Genomic DNA, 17,650 nt, shown 5'->3' with positions numbered 1-17,650 from the left:
AAAATGGCTTAAGGACAACAAAGTCAAGGTATTGGAGTGGCCTGACTTCAATCCCATAGAAAAGTTGTGGGCAGAACTTAAAATCTGTGTGCGAGCGAGGAGGCCTACAAACCTGACTGAGTTACACCAGCTCTGTCTGGATGAATGGGCCAAAATTCACCAAAGTTATTGTGGAAAGCTTGTGGAAGGCTACCCGAAAAGTTTGACTCAAGTTTAACAATTTAAAGGCAATGCTACCAAATACTAATTGAGTGTATGTAAACTTCTGACCCACTGGGAATGTACTGAAAGAAATAAAAGCTGAAATAATTAATTCTCTCTACTATTATTCTGACATTTCACATTCTTAACATAAAATGGTGATCCTAACTGTCCTAAAACAGCACATTTTTACTTGGATTAAATGTCAGGAATTGTGGAAAACTGAGTTTAAATGTAGTCGGCTAAGGTATATCTAAACTTTCAACTTCAACTGTACAGTATATATTTATATACACTACCGTTCAAAAGTTGTCACTTCCCTGTGTCACGTAGAGTAGGCCAGAAGGCCAAACTGGACAACCCAACCTCTATCAAAATAAAAAGATGGCGGAGCCGCAAAAGTTCTTCTGTGCAAAGGTGTTTATTTACAAGTGATTCCGGAACAAAAAACAACAGTACTGCCATCAACGTCTACCTTATGGGACAGCTTAGAAACAATGCTGCCCCATCCACAGCTCAATCCAAAAAATGCCTCCTTAGAGACTGGAGAGAGGCTCCTTTTGTAGGGCTAGCCCCTCCCCTCAGAACAATTAACCCTAATTAATTAATCAATTAACAATACAAACCTACATTTTCCATGAACTAAACATACTAAAGGATATACATTGCAACACGGTTTTAAACAATATCACAACATAACATTTACAACATTACATCACTACTGACAATATCTTTCAATATGCCCATATGCATTAATGAGCCATTTGGGACAGGCACTATAAAGCCAACCCAATTCCCTTAGCTTGGGTCCTTTTCCAGCATACCCGGAAGCTACAGAGATGGAGCGAGAGGAACAGAACAAACAAACAAACAATGCGCTCATCCACAACATTGATAAGTATAAAAATTATTGTATCTCTCAAATATGAACATTGACAAGTGTGAAATGCCTGCACCAAGACAGAAGTTAATTTGTGTGTCGACCCACATTGTTAACTTATGGTATAATGGCGCAGGGAGGAGTGATGAATATGTGTGTGCGTTATAGAACCAAATGCTGCCCGCGGCCAGTGACGGACTTCTACGTCACACCTGTTTTTGAAAGAGAAGGACATTTTTTTTGTCCATTAATATAACATCAAATTGATCAGAAATACAGTGTAGATATTGTAAGTGACTATTGTAGCTGGAATCGACTGATTTTTTTATGGAATATCTATGTAGGTGTACAGAGGCCCATTATCAACAACCATTACTCCTGTTTTCCAATCGCATAATGTGTTAGCTAATTGTTTTTATTTCTTCTTTATTTAACTCTTAGCGACTACCCCTCCCGGTTCCGGGAGAATTGTCATAAGCAACCGCTGAATAGCATAGAGCAACAGTCAAAAAATATTACTAGAAAATATTCATATTCATGAAATCACAAGTGAAATATTTTGAAACACAGCTTAGCCTTTTGTTAATCACCCTGTCGTCTCAGATTTTGAAATTATGCTTTACAGCGAAAGCAATACAAGCGTATGTGTAAGTTTATCGATAGCCTAGCATAGCATTATTTCCACTTAGCATCAGGAAGCTTGGTCACGAAAATCAGAAAAGCAGTCAAATTAACCGTTTACCTTTGATGATCTTTGGATGTTTTCACTCACGAGACTCCCAGTTAGACAGCAAATGTTCCTTTTGTTCCATAAAGATATTTTTATATCCAAATACCTCCGTTAGTTTGGTGCGTTATGCCCAGGAATCCACCGGAAATAGAGGTCACGACAACGCAGACAAAAATTCCAAATTATATCCATAATGTCGACAGAAACATGGGAAACGTTTTTGATAATCAATCCTCAAGGTGTTTTTCAAATATCTATTCGATAATATATCAACCGGGATAGTTGGCTTTTCACTAGGACCGGGAGGAACAATGGCTGCCTCTCTCTTTTGCGCAAGAATCACTCTGAGAGCCCCCACCTGACCAATTACGTAATGTGGTCATTCACGCTCATTCTTTAAAATAAAGGCCTGAAACTACGTCTAAAGGCTGTAGACACCTTAGGGAACCCATAGAAAAAGGAATCTGGTTGATATCCCTTTCAATGGTCAATAGGGATGCATAGGAACACAGAGGTTTCAAAATAAGAGTCACTTCCTGATTGGATTTTTCCCAGGCTTTCGCCTGCAATATCAGTTCTGTTATACTCACAGACAATATTTTACAGTTTTGGAAACTTTAGAGTTTTCTATCCTAAGCTGTCAAGTAAATGCATATTCTAGCATCTCGTAAGCGGGTCGCTGTCCTCAGATAATTGCATGGTATTCTTTCGCCGTAAAGCCTTTTTGAAATCTGATAAAGCGGCTGGATTAACAAGAAGTTAACCTTTAAGCCGATGTATAACACTTGTATTTTTTATGAATGTTTATGATTACTATTTCTGTATTTTGAATTTGGCACTCTGCAATTTCACAGGATGTTGTCGAGGTGGGTCGCTAGCGGAACGCCTGCGCCAGAAAGGTTAATCAGAACAACAGTTTTTAACTGTGCTAACATAATTGCAAAGGTGTTTTCTAATGATCAATTAGCCTTTTAAAATTATAAACTTGGGGCGGCAGGTAGCCTAGTGGTTAGAGCGTTGGACTTGTAACCGAAAGGTCACAAGATTTATCCCCGAGCTGACAAGGTAAAAATCTGTCGTTCTGCCTCCCTAGTTAACACACTGTTCCTAGGCCGTCATTAAAAAAAAAAAAAAAGTAAATGTAAGTAAAGGAAAAAAATAAAATAAATTTACAACCAAGTAAAGGAATTACAAAAGTCAGAAATAGCAATAAAATTAATCACTTAACTTTGAAGATCTTCATATGGTTGCAGTCACAAGAGTCCCAGCTACACAATAGATGTTCGTTTTGCTCGATAAAGTCCCTCTTTTAATCCCAAAAACTCTGTTTTGTTGGCGCGTTTTGTTCAGTAATCCACTGGCTCCAAGGCAGTCAAAACATGCAGACGAATACATCCTAATAGTACCGGTAAAGTTTGTCGAAACATGTCAAATGATGGTTATAATTAATCCTCAGGTTGTCAATTGTCGAAATAATCGATAATATTTCAACCGGACAATAGCGTATTTAATAGAAAGGAATCGGTCATGTGCGCTAACCAGCTCTGCATTCTTCCTCAGTCCACTGACAAAAAGGTCTCATTCTTCTTAATTTTTCAGAAAACAAGCCTGAAACAATGTCTAAAGACTGATGACATCTAGTGGAACTGCAATCTGGGTCCTAACCCATTAGACACTGTATAGACATTCAATTGGACATTCCACTTCCCGGATGGATTTTCCTCTGCCATATTAGTTCTGTTATACTCAGACATTATTTTAACAGTTTTGGAAACTTTAGAGTGTTTTCTATCCAAATCTACCAATATGCATATCCTAGCTTCTGGGCCTGAGTAACAGGCAGTTTGCTTTGTGCACGCTTCTTATCCAGACGTCGAAATATTGCCCCCAAGCCATAAGAAGTTAAAGAAGCAATAAAACTGGCCTTCCTTAGACTAGTTGAGTATCTGGAGCATCAGCATTTGTGGGTTCGATTACAGGCTCAAAATGGCCAGAAACAGAGAACTTTCTTCTGAAACTCGTCAGTCTATTCTTGTTCGGGGGAAATTAAGGCTATTCCATGCGAAATTGCCAAGAAACTGAAGACCTCATTCAAGCTGTGTACTACTCCCTTCACAGAATAGCGCAGAATGGCTCTCACCAGAATAGAAAGAGGAGTGGGAGGCCCCGGTGCACAACTGAGAAAGAGGACAAGTACATTAGAGTCTCTAGTTTGAGAAACGGACGCCTCACAAGTCCTCAACTGGCAGCATCATTAAATAGTACCCGCAAAACACCAGTCTCAACGTCAAAAGTGAAGAGGCGTCTCTGGCATGCTGGCCTTCTTGGGGCGGCAGGTAGCCTAGTGGTTAGAGCGTTGGACTAGTAACCGAAAGGTTGCAAGATCGAAATAGGCAGAGTTGCAAAGAAAAAGCCATTTCTCAGACTGGCCAATAAAAAGGAAAGATTAAGATGGGCAAAAAAACACAGACACTGGACAGAGGAACTCTTCCTAGAAGGCCAGCATCTCGGACAAGTCTGAAACTGTGGGGGAACCCTTGAAAAATATTATTCGAAGCATTCCTCATAATGGTTCCTCAAAGAACCTTTTTGGGTTCCTTTTTTTAACTCCCTGTTCACCATCCTTCCATTATCATAAAAAAATAAATTATAATACATATATTGACAATATTGATTTAAATAGTTAGTTGTTATTTAGTGGCAACACACATGTGAATTCATATTTACAAAATAATTTACTAAACAAAACACATTACAAAATTGCAAAAATAAATTTAACCTTTATTTAACTAGGCACATCAGTTATGAACAAATTCTTAATTACAATCACTGCCTGCACCGGCTAAACCCAGATGACGCTGGGCTGATTGTGTGTCGCCCTATGGGACTCCCAATCCCTGCCAGATGTGATACAGCCTGGCGCCGAACTAGGGATGCCTCTTGCATAAAGACGTTGATGAAGAAGCCACATTTGCCTCAGGATCCACCCCGGTTGGTTTTCTGTGGAACCATGCTTTTTTTTGGTGCGACCCGTTGTCCAGCCCTTTGTCCACTGATCTCCACGGATGGTTGTCGGCAAATTTGTATGCTCTGCAAAAACACATTCACATTATCAATTTAATTACACAGCATGCCTACACATTGATGGGCTGTATATTATTTTTTGAAGGAAAATGCACAGAAACTAAAATAACTTTTGTTTTGGTGATCCTCTCAGCACCGGCTCATCTTCAAGTCCTCTGGTGGTTACAGTCCTAACCCTGGAACGGTAACACCAAAATAAATATATTAACGACCTACAACACTTATGGTATTCCTACAGTATATCAAAAATAGTTATTTCACCTCTACATGTAGGCCTGCTGATTTAAACCTGATCAAACTTGTTTGGCATCAACTGTAAACATTCATCCGTAACGCTACAATTCTCCCCCTACCCTCCTTCTTGGCAAGCATCTATTGTCCTGCTAATAGCCCATAATGGGTGGACGGATGGCTAATTTTGTATTCCAATGTATTGAACAAATGTACTAATTACAGTAATTTACCATTCTCACTCTCGGACAGCAAACGTTGTTTGCAGAGTTCCCGATCTCATTTTCAAGTCCTTGTTTAAAAAATAACGATATTTTTGGAAATTATTTCATTTTCAAATAACCGAAAGTGAGGAGTTGTAATCTGAAAAAAAGGAAAAAGTCTATTGTCCTGCTGATAGCACATCCTAGAAACCTTTGCAGAAGAAACCAAAAGCCCACCACCTGGCCGGCCAAACGCTCCCCCAACCCAGACGTCGCCGGGCCAATTGTGCATTACCTCATGGGTCTCCCGGTCAGCACGGGTATTGAACCAGCATCTGTGCCACTCGGGAGGCCCATCCACAAAGTGTTTAATGCTGGTAAATTGCCTTGCACAAAGTATTCAAATACTGAAATACTACTTAAACAGGACTCTTAAAGAATTGAATTTAAATTTAAATGTTCTTTTTTGATCACAGAAACAATGAGAAAATATGGAAAAATAAATAAATAATGAAATGCTAATTATATAAATTAGCCCGTGTAATCTGCCAGAGAGTAGCTACAATCTGTCCGAGCCTCGAGTAATACATTTGGGCCAGATAACTCTCACCGGAATCGGCCCGAGCCCCAAGTAATACATTTGGGCCAGATAACTCACAACGGAATCGGCCCGAGCCCGATCATTATCATTAGATATGCTGGACCCTATGTGAGAGAGGTGCTTTTGGGACCACATTGTGACTATTGTTCTGCTAATAGCCCTTGTGAAAACAGGTTTTGAAAAGGCCTCCAGGGCCAACAGTGAAGTTCCTTACTCCCCCCCCCCCCAACATTCCGCTGAAAAGGCAGCGCGGGATATTCAAAAATATTTTTGGGAAATATTTAACTTTCACACATTGACAAGTCCAATACAGCAAATGAAAGATAAACATATTGTTAATCTACCCATTGTGTCCGATTTTTAAAATGTTTTACAGCGAAAACACAACATATATTTATGTTAGATCACCACCAAATCCAAAAAAACACAGCCATTTTTCCCAGCCAAAGATAGTCACAAAAGCAGAATTAGAGATAAAATGAATCACTAATCCATGTTGGAGTCAACAGAAATACGAAATTACATCATAAATATTCCCTTACCTTTGATCTTTCATCAGAATGCAGTGCAAGGAGTCCTAGTTCCACAATGAATCGTTGTTTTGTTCCATAATGTCCATTACTAGTGTCCAATTAGCTGCTTTTGCTAGCAGGTTTAGCTCACAAGTCCAAAAGCTGGCGCTGGTCCAGGCGAACTCGGACGAAAACTTCAAAAAGTTATATTCCAGGTCGAATAAACTGGTCAAACTAAGTAGAGAATAAATCTTTAGGATGTTATTTTCATATATATCCAATAACGTTCCAACCAGAGCATTCGTTTTTGTCTACTGAGTCATGGAACGCAGGCGAGATCAACAGTAATTTGCGCTACCAGGAACTGGCATTCTGACAGTCCACTGACTCATTCTCCTCCCATCCGGTCATGCATCACACTAGAGGCTTCATTCCACGTTCTACTGACTGTTGACATCTAGTGGAAGGCGTAGGAAATGCGAACAGATCCATATCTTTGGATGTGGATAGGCGTTGACTTGAAATTCGACCAGCCCTAGAATTTCCACTTACTGTTTGGAAGTTTTCCTGCCCTATGAGTTCTGTTCTACTCACAGACATAATTCAAACAGTTTTAGAAACTTCAGAGTGTTTTCTATCCAATAGTAATACTAATATGCATATATTAGCATCTAGGACAGAGTAGGATGCAGTTCACTATGGGCACGCAATTCATCCAAAGTGAAAATGCTGCCCCCTATCCCTAACAGGTTTTAATGTAGTACAAGAAAAGATCAAATAAAAAGAAAGAAATAAGACCTACACTTTTAACAGCACATTACTCAAAGCTAGTGAGACTCATATCGCTCACAGCAGGCCTACAGTATATCTACAAATATTTTCCTGTGTTTGATGTATTTAATACTATTTCACTGATTCCACTCAGTCATTACCATGAGCCCGTCCTAACCAATTAAGGTGCCACCAACCTCCTGTATTATATCCCCTTTCTAAATAGAGGCTGAATATCTTTGGTGAACAGTTGTTTTCATCTCCACCTCCAACCTGAAGTACTTCACCAAAGGGACGACAGCTGAGTTATAAGCTCGCAAAGGCATGTTCCTGGCCCAGATCAACAAGTGTGTGCTCATCTATACTCACTCTTCGGGTTGACTTGGTGACATGCTCACTCTTCATGTTGCCTTGGTGACAGGCTCACTCTTCAGGTTGGCTTGGTGACAGGCTCACTCTTCAGGTTGACTTGGTGACAGGCTCACTCTTCAGGTTGACTTGGGGACAGGCTCACTCTTCAGGTTGACTTTGGGACAGGCTCACTCTTCGGGTTGACTTGGTGACAGGCTCACTCTTCAGGTTGACTTGGTGACAGGCTCACTCTTCGGGTTGACTTGGGGACAGGCTCACTCTTCGGGTTGACTTGGTGACAGGCTCACTCTTCGTGTTGACTTGGTGACAGGCCCACTCTTCGGGTTGACTTGGGGACAGGCTCACTCTTCGGGTTGACTTGGGGACAGGCTCACTCTTCGGGTTGACTTGGGGACAGGCTCACTCTTCGGGTTGACTTGGGGACAGGCTCACTCTTCGGGTTGACTTGGTGACAGGCTCACTCTTCGGGTTGACTTGGTGACAGGCTCACTCTTCGGGTTGACTTGGTGACAGGCTCACTCTTCGGGTTGACTTGGTGACAGGCTCACTCTTCGGGTTGACTTGGTGACAGGCTCACTCTTCGGGTTGACTTGGTGACAGGCTCACTCTTCGGGTTGACTTGGTGATAGGCTCACTCTTCGGGTTGACTTAGTGACAGGCTCACTCTTCGTGTTGACTTGGTGACAGGCTCACTTTTCGGGTTGACTTAGGGACAGGCTCACTCTTTGGGTTGACTTGGTGACAGGCTCACTCTTCGGGTTGACTTGGGGACAGGCTCACTCTTCAGGTTGACTTGGGGACAGGCTCACTCTTCAGGTTGACTTGGGGACAGGCTCACTCTTCAGGTTGACTTGGGGACAGGCTCACTCTTCAGGTTGACTTGGGGACAGGCTCACTCTTCGGGTTGACTTGGTGACAGGCTCACTCTTCGTGTTGACTTGGTGACAGGCTCACTCTTCGTGTTGACTTGGTGACAGGCTCACTCTTTGGGTTGACTTGGTGACAGGCTCACTCTTCGGGTTGACTTGGGGACAGGCTCACTCTTCAGGTTGACTTGGGGACAGGCTCACTCTTCAGGTTGACTTGGGGACAGGCTCACTTTTCAGGTTGACTTGGGGACAGGCTCACTCTTCAGGTTGACTTGGGGACAGGCTCACTCTTCAGGTTGACTTGGGGACAGGCTCACTCTTCAGGTTGACTTGGTGACAGGCTCACTCTTCAGGTTGACTTGGTGACAGGCTCACTCTTCAGGTTGACTTGGGGACAGGCTCACTCTTCGGGTTGACTTGGTGACAGGCTCACTCTTCGGGTTGACTTGGTGACAGGCTCACTCTTCGTGTTGACTTGGTGACAGGCTCACTCTTCGTGTTGACTTGGTGACAGGCTCACTCTTTGGGTTGACTTGGTGACAGGCTCACTCTTCGGGTTGACTTGGGGACAGGCTCACTCTTCAGGTTGACTTGGGGACAGGCTCACTCTTCAGGTTGACTTGGGGACAGGCTCACTTTTCAGGTTGACTTGGGGACAGGCTCACTCTTCAGGTTGACTTGGGGACAGGCTCACTCTTCAGGTTGACTTGGGGACAGGCTCACTCTTCAGGTTGACTTGGTGACAGGCTCACTCTTCAGGTTGACTTGGTGACAGGCTCACTCTTCAGGTTGACTTGGTGACAGGCTCACTCTTCGGGTTGACTTGGTGACAGGCTCACTCTTCGTGTTGACTTGGTGACAGGCTCACTCTTCGGGTTGACTTGGTGACAGGCTCACTCTTCGGGTTGACTTGGTGACAGGCTCACGCTTCGGGTTGACTTGGTGACAGGCTCACTCTTAAGGTTGACTTGGTGACAGGCTCACTCTTTGGGTTGACTTGGGGACAGGCTCACTCTTCAGGTTGACTTGGGGACAGGCTCACTCTTCAGGTTGACTTGGGGACAGGCTCACTCTTCAGGTTGACTTGGGGACAGGCTCACTCTTCAGGTTGACTTGGGGACAGGCTCACTCTTCAGGTTGACTTGGTGACAGGCTCACTCTTCGGGTTGACTTGGGGACAGGCTCACTCTTCGGGTTGACTTGGGGGACAGCCTCACTCTTCAGGTTGACTTGGGGACAGGCTCACTCTTCAGGTTGACTTGGGGGACAGGCTCACTCTTCAGGTTGACTTGGTGACAGGCTCACTCTTCAGGTTGACTTGGTGACAGGCTCACTCTTCAGGTTGACTTGGTGACAGGCTCACTCTTCAGGTTGACTTGGTGACAGGCTCACTCTTCAGGTTGACTTGGTGACAGGCTCACTCTTCAGGTTGACTTGGTGACAGGCTCACTCTTCAGGTTGACTTGGGGACAGGCTCACTCTTCAGGTTGACTTGGGGACAGGCTCACTCTTCAGGTTGACTTGGGGACTGGCTCACTCTTCAGGTTGACTTGGTGACAGGCTCACTCTTCAGGTTGACTTGGTGACAGGCTCACTCTTCAGGTTGACTTGGTGACAGGCTCACTCTTCGGGTTGACTTGGTGACAGGCTCACTCTTCGTGTTGACTTGGTGACAGGCTCACTCTTCGGGTTGACTTGGTGACAGGCTCACTCTTCGGGTTGACTTGGTGACAGGCTCACGCTTCGGGTTGACTTGGTGACAGGCTCACTCTTAAGGTTGACTTGGTGACAGGCTCACTCTTTGGGTTGACTTGGGGACAGGCTCACTCTTCAGGTTGACTTGGGGACAGGCTCACTCTTCAGGTTGACTTGGGGACAGGCTCACTCTTCAGGTTGACTTGGGGACAGGCTCACTCTTCAGGTTGACTTGGTGACAGGCTCACTCTTCGGGTTGACTTGGGGACAGGCTCACTCTTCGGGTTGACTTGGGGGACAGGCTCACTCTTCAGGTTGACTTGGGGACAGGCTCACTCTTCAGGTTGACTTGGGGGACAGGCTCACTCTTCAGGTTGACTTGGTGACAGGCTCACTCTTCAGGTTGACTTGGTGACAGGCTCACTCTTCAGGTTGACTTGGTGACAGGCTCACTCTTCAGGTTGACTTGGTGACAGGCTCACTCTTCAGGTTGACTTGGTGACAGGCTCACTCTTCGGGTTGACTTGGGGACAGGCTCACTCTTCGGGTTGACTTGGGGGACAGGCTCACTCTTCAGGTTAACTTGGGGACAGGCTCACTCTTCAGGTTGACTTGGGGGACAGGCTCACTCTTCAGGTTGACTTGGGGACAGGCTCACTCTTCAGGTTGACTTGGTGACAGGCTCACTCTTCAGGTTGACTTGGTGACAGGCTCACTCTTCAGGTTGACTTGGTGACAGGCTCACTCTTCAGGTTGACTTGGTGACAGGCTCACTCTTCGGGTTGATTTGGTGACAGGCTCACTCTTCGGGTTGACTTGGTGACAGGCTCACGCTTCGGGTTGACTTGGTGACAGGCTCACTCTTTGGGTTGACTTGGGGACAGGCTCACTCTTCGTGTTGACTTGGTGACAGGCTCACTCTTCAGGTTGACTTGGTTATCGGCTCCATTCATAATCTCAGACACTTATTTCTAACCGTGTCATCAACACGCGCCTGTGTCTACAGGGTGTCTTTAGAGCAGACAGGCAGACAGGCAGACAGACAGACAGGCAGACAGACAGACAGACAGAATCACACATACACAAAAAAACATGTAGCACACACACAACCCTCTGTACCCTACTCCAATCTCTCTTTCACGCACACACACCCACTGCTTCCCCCTCACCTCTCAGCACCAACTCATCTCATCAGCCCTGACATGATGGTGGTGCCCCACAGGGTGAAAGACAATTTGGGGATGGCTATTAAATATCTGCGCCCGAATAATTAACTCACTGGCAATTTACTGGAATCAGCAGAAATTAGCCTAGCCTCAGCAGTAGGGCCCTAATGCAGTCATTAAGAACACACACACACACACACACACACACACACACACACACACACACACACCACAACACACTCTCACTCTGCGGGAGTATGAACAGCATGGTTCAGACCTGGGGAAGAGGTTTGGGGCATAAAGTTAGGTGGTGTGTGTGTGTGACTTGACACATGGCTGGGCGTTTCTCCCCGCTCCACTCTACTCCCTCCTCAGCCCGCTCCCCTCTCCCCTCATCCCATTCCCTCTCTTCACTCTCCTCTCTAGCGCCTCTCTCCTCTCGCCTCTCTCCGCTCCCCTCTTCTCCCGCTCCTCTCCTCGCCCCCCCTCTACCCGCTCTGCTCCCGCTGAGGAGAAACTGTTTATGTGCTTTAACACGGCCAATGTGACTGTAGGGGCCTGGCTCAGACTCCCACAGCAATCAGCCTCCACGTTCCTTTATCTCAATGCCAAATAGGTTTTTATAATAACACATTATAATTGATTGGCCTGGGAGCCATTTTACACTAGGTGTGTTTACTCCTCACGGTTTGATGTGTGAAACTTCTCCCAAAATGATGGGGTTGTTTGACTAAGCCCTGTTGAGCTTTTGTTCTGTTGACAGACAAGTGGCTTTATTTTGACTGAGGGACATGTTTATTTTTTATGGGGTGCCTTCCCATTATTCCTTAATCACGTCCCAAATGGGGTGTACAATTATTTTGGTTTATGGCTTACAGGGGAGGAGGATGCTTCGAAAGTGACTGATGGTTGAACATATTTTTCACAGTCTGCATAGCACAACAGTCAAACGTAGGTGTCTCTTTATGTGTGTGTCTGCTTAATGTTTAACCTATAAAAGGAACACTTGAGCTGTGAGTTCTAGATTTTGGAAGCAGGATAAGGAATCCTCAAGGATTCCCAAGTTTATCTGTATTGGTTTCTCTCTAAGCTGTAGCCTCTTCTGCATTTAAGCTTATTCTCAGATCCAGTATACAGAGCCATAACCTGCTTTGTGACATGTTGATGAAATGTTGTGATGCTGTTAAGCTGCAATGTCACTGTGCTATTAAAGCTCATTGATCAGCTCTCTGTGATAACGTGAGACTGACTTTGACGTACTTTACCACAGTAAAAGCTCCTGACCTTCACTGGCATACAAGTCATGATACATTAAGACCTGCACAGAAGTCATGCTACATTAAGACATTCACAGAAGTCATGCCACATTAAGTCCTTCACAGAAGTCATGCTACAGTAAGTGCTAACGGTGGGAGGAGAGCCTTGTAGATGAAGAGGGGAAGATGAATCCCCCTTCTCTCTCTCTCAACATACTCCCAGATCTATTTTTCCTTCTCTTGCTTCCTCTCCCTCTCCCCATTCCTCTCCATAGTCCCCTCCCCTCTTTCTCCTTCTCTTGCCATTCCCCCTTTCTCCCCACTCCTCTATCCTCCCTTCTCCGTCTCCATCTCCCTCTCCTTCCTCTCCATAGTCCCCTCCCCTCTTTCTCCTTCTCTTGCCATTCCCCCTTCCTCCCCACTCCTCTATCCTCCCTTCTCCGTCTCCATCTCCCTTTCCTTCCTCTCCATAGTCCCCTCCCCTCTTTCTCCTTCTCTTGCCATTCCCCCTTCCTCCCCACTCCTCTATCCTCCCTTCTCCGTCTCCATCTCCCTCTCCTTCCTCTCCATAGTCCCCTCCCCTCTTTCTCCTTCTCTTGCCATTCCCCCTTCCTCCCCACTCCTCTATCCTCCCTTCTCCGTCTCCATCTCCCTCCTTCCTCTCCATATCCCCTCCCCTCTTTCTCCTTCTCTTGCCATTCCCCCTTTCTCCCCACTCCTCTATCCTCCCTTCTCCATCTCCATCTCCCTCTCCTTCCTCTCCATATCCCCCTTCCCTCTCACTCTCTTCATTACTCCCCCTCTCCTTCAGGTCAGAGGAGGCTAACAAGGTGTTATCGGTGGTGGTCCAGATGCATGATGTCTTAGTGAAGGCCTGGGCCATGTGGGATGACGACCTGGAGAACATCTTCATTAAGGAGCACCAGCTGCACATGTGTGTGTTCTTCCTCACCTGCTACCTGCATGCCTGCCGACACCAGAACGAGAGCAAGTCACGTAAGTACCTGACTTAGTTCTCCCCACTACTGCTTGTGTGATCCAAGCAAACACAGATGAGCTAGAGTAATATCCCTATATTAGGCACAGCTACTGGTAATATTCCAGTTTATACCTCATGATGCACAGCTACTGGTAACCTTCCAGCTTTTTGAGGTACAGCTACTGTCAGAGGTCACCAAGTGCAACATAGCTTAAGCGTATAAATCAGCTAGAAAGATGTGTCGGCATCGGGTAATTGTCTCTGGCCCCTTCCAGTTAGGGGGAGTGATGAGCTCTACAGCAGAGTTAAACAACTCAATCGCTGGTTGAAAACTGTTTTCTGTCCCTTCCAAAAGATAGAATTTGTAGATAATTGGCCCTCTTTCTGGGACTCACCCACAAACAGGACCAAGCCTGGCCTGCTGAGGAGTGACATACTCCATCCAAGCTGGAGGGCTGCTATCATCTTATCTATGAACATAGACAGGGCTATAACTCCTCCAGCTCCACAATGAGATAGGGTGCAGGCCAGGCAGCAGGCTGTTAGCCAGCCTGCCAGCCTATGTTGAACATAATAAACGGCTGCCTATCCACCGGATGTGTACCAAACTCACTAAAAGTTGCAGTAATTAAGCCTCTCTTGAAAAAGTCAAACCTTGACCCAGAAAATATAAAAAACTATCAGCCTATATCGAATCTTTCATTCCTCTCAAACATTTTAGAAAAAGCTGTTGCGCACTCACTGCCTTTCGTATACAAACAATGTATACAAAATGCTTCAGTCTGTTTTTGACCCATTCATAGTACTGAGACTGCACTCGTGAAGGCGATACATTTCCTTTTAATGGTGTCAGACCAAGGCTCTGCATCTGTGCTCCTAGACCTTAGTGCTGCTTTTGACACCATCGATCACCACATTCTTTTGGAAAGATTGGAAACCCAAATTGGTCTACACGGACAAGTTCTGGCCTGGTTTAGATCTTATCTGTTGGAAAGATATCAGTTTGTCTCTGTGGATGGTTTGTCCTCTGACATATCATCTGTAAGTTTCGGTGTTCCTCAAGGTTCTGTTTAAGGACCACTGTTTGTTTTCTCTATATATTTTACCTCTTGGTGATGTCATTCGAAAACATTATGTTAACTTTTACTGCTATAAGGACGATACACAGCTGTACATTTCAATGAAACATGGTGAAGCCCCAAAATTGCCATCAATAGAAGCCTGTGTTTCAGACATAAGGAAGTGGATGGCGGCAAATGTTTTACATTTAAACTTGGACAAAACAGAAATGCTAGTTCTAGGTCCCAAGAAACAAAGAGATCTTCTGTTGGATCTGACAATTAATCTTGATTGTTGTACAGTCATCTCAAATGAAACTGTGAAGGTCCTCGGTGTTACTATGGACCCTGATCTCTCTTTTGGCAAACAGATCAAGACTATTTCAAGGACAGCTTTTTTCCATCTTCATATCATTGCAAAAATCAGAAACTTTCTGTCCATAAACGATGCAGAAAAGCTAATCCATGCTTTTGTCACTTCTAGATTAAACAACTACAATGCTCTACTTTCCGGCTACCCGGATAAAGCACTAAATAGACTTCAGTTATTGCTAAACACGGCATCTAGAACTTTTAGTAGAACCCCAAAATGTGATCATATGACTCCAGTGCTAGGCTCTCTACACTGATGGATAAGATAGGGCTGATTTCAAGGTTTTACTGCTAACCTACAAAGCATTACATGGGCTTGCTCCTATCTATCTCTCTGATTTTGGTCCTGCCGTATATACCTACACGTACACTATGGTCACAAGACGCAAGCTTCCTTATTGTCCCTAGAATTTCTAAGCAAACAGCTGGAAGCAGGGCTTTCTTCTATAGAGCTCCATTTTTATGGAATGGTCTGCCTATCCATATGAGAGATGCAGACTCTGTCTCAACTTTTAAATCTTTATTGAAAACTCATCTCTTCAGTAGGTCCTATGATTGTGTGTAGTCTGGCCAAGGGGTGTGAAGGTGATCGGAAAGGCACTGGAGCGACGAACCGCTTTGCTGTCTCTGCCTGGCCGGTTCCCCTCTCTCCACTGGGATTCTCTGCCTCTAACCCTATTATGGTGGCTGAGTTGCTGGCTTACTGGTGTTCTTCCATGCCGTCGCTAGGATGGGTACGTCACTTGAGTGGATTGAGTCACTGACGTGATCTTCCTGTCTGGGTTGGCGCCCCCCTCGGGTTTGTGCCGTGGGGGAGATCTTTGTGGGCTATACTCAGTCTTGTCTCAGGGTAGTAAGTTGGCGGTTTGAAGATATCCCTCTAGTGTTGTGGGGGCTGTGCTTTGGCAAAGTGGGTGGGGTTATATCCTGCCTGTTCGGTCCTGTCCGGGGGTATCATTGGATGTGGCCACAGTGTCTCCTGACCCATCCTTTTCAGACTCCAGTATTTATGCTGCAATAGTTTGTGTGTCAGAGGGCTAGGGTCAGTCTGTTATATCTGGAGTGTTTTTCCTGTCTTATCCGGTGTCCTGTGTGAATTTAAGTATGCTCCCTCTAAATCCCTCTCCATTCCCTCTCGGAGGACCTGAGCCTTAGGACCTTGCCTCAGGACTACCTGGCCTGATGACTCCTTGCTGTCCCCAGTCCACCTGGTCATGCTGCTGCTCCAGTTTCAACTGTTCTGCCTGTGGCTATGGAACCCTGACCTGTTCACCGGATGTCCTACCATGTCCCGAAATTGCTATTTTCGACTCTCTCTCTACCGCACCTGCTGTCTCTATCTCTGAATGCTCGGCTATGAAAAGCCAACTGACATTTACTTTTGTGGTGCTGACCTGTTGCACACTCTGCAACCATTGTGATTATTATTATTTTTATTTGACCCTGCTGCTCATCTATGAACATTTGAACATCTTGGCCATGTACTGTTATAATTTCCACCCGGCACAGCCAGAAGAGGACTGTCCACCCCTCAGAGCCTGGTTCCTCTCTAGGTTTCTTCCTAGGTTCCAGCCTTTCTAGGGAGTTTTTCCTAGTCACCGTGCTTCAACATCTGCATTGCTTGCTGTTTGGGGTTTTAGGCTGGGTTTCTGTTTAGCGCTTTGTGACATCGGCTGATCTGAAAATGGCTTTATAAATACATTTCATTGATTGATTGATTGATTGAGCTACAGGTAACCTTTCAGCTTCTACCTCACACGAGGCACAGCTACTGGTAACCTTCCAGCTTCTACCTCATATGAGGCAATGCTACTGGTAACCTTCCAGCTTCTACCTCATATGTCACAGCTACAGGTATCCTTCCAGCTTCTACATCATTTGAAGCACAGCTACAGGTAACCTTCCAGCTTCTACCTCATATGACACAGCTACTGGTAATATTGCAGCTTCTACATCATATGAGGCACAGCTACTGGTAACCTTGCAGCTTCTACCTCATGAGGCACAGCTACTGGTAACCTTGCAGCTTCTACCTCATGAGGCACAGCTACTGATAACCTTGCAGCTTCTACCTCATGAGGCACAGCTACTGATAATCTTGCAGCTCCTACCTCATGAGGCACAGCTACTGCTAACCTTGCAGCTTCTACCTCATGAGGCACAGGTACTGGTAACCTTCCAGCTTCTACCATATATGAGACACAGCTACTGGTAACCTTGCAGCTTCTACCTCATGAGGCACAGCTACTGGTAACCTTCCAGCTTCTACCATATATGAGACACAGCTACTGGTAACCTTGCAGCTTCTATGAAGGACAGAGCTCTAGCCAACATTTGGCTATGCAACTGCTAATATTATGGGTAACAAACGGTGTGTTTCTGTTTTGATTTTTTTTAAATTTCACCTTTATTTAACCAGGTAGGCCAGTTGAGAACAAGTTCTCATTTACAACTGTGACCTGGTCAAGATAAAGCAAAGCAGTGGGACTAAAACAACAACAGAGTTACACATGGGATAAGCAAACGTACAGTCAATATCACAATAGAACAATCTGTATACAGTGTGTGCAAATGAAGTAAGGCAATAAATAGGCCAATAGTGGCGAAGTAATTACAATTTAGCAGATAACACGAGTGATGTATGTGCAGATGAGGATGTGCAAGTAGATA

General features: G+C 44.9%; 1 long non-coding RNA gene and 1 pseudogene across 1 annotated transcript; one reads left to right on the top strand and one right to left on the bottom strand.

The window, feature by feature from the left end:
* LOC110503135 (transformation/transcription domain-associated protein-like) overlaps positions 1-17,650 on the top strand; it is a 173,307-nt pseudogene that overhangs the window by 85,867 nt on the left and 69,790 nt on the right.
* Positions 1,499-6,922, bottom strand: LOC149972598 (uncharacterized). Its single transcript, XR_016491129.1, has 3 exons — positions 6,473-6,922; positions 5,006-5,071; positions 1,499-4,901 (listed from the first exon to the last, which is right to left on the bottom strand). It is a non-coding gene; the product is annotated as an uncharacterized LOC149972598 (long non-coding RNA).

The sequence above is a fragment of the Oncorhynchus mykiss genome, chromosome 23 (genome assembly GCF_057628025.1).
Source record: "Oncorhynchus mykiss isolate SJ-2025 chromosome 23, ASM5762802v1, whole genome shotgun sequence".
Lineage (NCBI taxonomy): Eukaryota > Metazoa > Chordata > Actinopteri > Salmoniformes > Salmonidae > Oncorhynchus > Oncorhynchus mykiss.
The sequence above is the reverse complement of the archived record's forward strand: the minus strand, read 5'-3'. Positions and strand labels throughout refer to the sequence as shown.